Source organism: Microtus ochrogaster, unplaced genomic scaffold (assembly GCF_000317375.1).
Source record: "Microtus ochrogaster isolate Prairie Vole_2 unplaced genomic scaffold, MicOch1.0 UNK17, whole genome shotgun sequence".
Taxonomy (NCBI): Eukaryota; Metazoa; Chordata; class Mammalia; order Rodentia; family Cricetidae; genus Microtus; species Microtus ochrogaster.
The window spans coordinates 6,046,653-6,048,436 of NW_004949115.1; positions in this window are offsets into that span (position 1 = coordinate 6,046,653).

A 1,784-nucleotide genomic window follows, 5' to 3' on the forward strand; every position below is an offset into this window, starting at 1 on the left:
GAGTAGTACTCTAATGTGTATATATTCCACACTTTCTTCATCCATTCTTCCATTGAAGGACATCTAGGTTGTTTCCAGGTTCTGGCTATTACAAATAATACTGCTATGAACATAGTTGAACAAATGCTTTTGTCATATGATAGGGCATCTCTTGGGCATACTTCCAAGAGTGGTAGCCAAGCAATGTTTTAATGAATACAATTTCTGTGTGGTTATTTTGGGGCTAAGCTAGCTGGGCAGCCAGGACAAACAAGCAGGCCCTCCTCCTACACACAGCACACATATATGTGCAGTCAAAACACCCATACACAGAAAATAAAAATAAATAACTTAAAAGAAACCAGATACTTTGGGTCTAGAGAGATAGCCCAGCAGTTAGGAGTACTTACTGTTCTTATAAATGATTTAGGTATGGTTCCCAGCATCTGCATGGTGGCTTACATCTCTAACTCCAGTTCCAAGGAATTTGATGCCCTCTTCTGGCTTCTGCTGGCACCAGGCATGCATATGGTATACAAACATACAAGCAAGCACTCACAAATACAAGTAAAAAATTAATGTTTTAAACATAAAACAAAAAATGGCTATTTGAAAAGTTTTTCACTAACTTTAAGTGTGTTGCTGAAAACTGAGTTACCTATTTGCCCAACTTTTTAAAAGAGACTTTTTTATTTTTATTTTATGTGTTTATGTGTATGAATGTTTTGTCTTGCATGCATATCTGCACACTATCTGCGTGCCTGGTGCCAAGGAGGCCAGAAGAGGGAACCAGATCTCCTGGAACTGTAGTTAAGGGCTGTAGTAAGCTATCACGTGGGTGCTGGAAACTGAACCCAGGCTATCTTTAAGAATAACTGGGGCTTTTAACCACCAAGCCCTCTCTCTATCCCCTGTTTGTCCTAACTAAAAAAAAAAGTAATAGAGCATTTCTTTGCTAAGTGTGTGAATTTTATTTTTATTTATTTTTATTCATCTATTGATTTTTACATTCCAGCCACAGCCTTTCCCTCCTCAATAGCTTTCACCCCATTCCTTCTCCCCGTTTCCTCTCTCCTTAATCCCCCCACTTCTGTCTCCATCCAAGAAAGAGCTGGTCTCCCTGAGTCTCAATAAAACATGGCATAGCAAGTTGCAGTTAAGACTAAGCACCTCCCCATTTCTTTTTTTTTAAATATTTATTTATTATGTATATAACATTCTGCCTCCATGTATGCCCACATGCCAGAGGAGAGCGCCAGACCTCTTTACAGATGGTTGTGAGCCACCATGTGGTTGCTGGGAATTGAACTCAGGACCTTTGGAAGAGCAGGCAATGCTCTTAACCGCTGAGCCATCTCTCCAGCCCTTTTTTTTTTTAAAGATTTATTTATTTATTTATTATGTATACAGTGTTCTGCATGCCTGTATGCCAGAAGAGGGCACCAGATCTCATTATAGGTAACTGGGAGGCACCATGTGGATGGTGCCTGGAAGTTGAACTCATGACCTCTGGAAGAATAGCTAGTACTCTTAACCTCTGAGCCATCTTTCCAGCCCCCACCTCCCCATTTCTTAAGGCTGGGCAAGGTGACCCAGTATGAGTAGTGTCCTCAAAACCTGTACAAGAGTCAGAGATAGCACCTGTTCTCACTGTTAGGATTCCCACGAGAGGACTAAGCTACACAATGGTAACAAACGTGCAAAGAGTTCCTAGCAGAGCCCCATGCAAGCTCCCTGGTTATCAGTTCAGTTGCTGTGAGCCCCTGTGAGCCCAGGTTAGTTGATAGTGTGAGCCTTCCCATAGT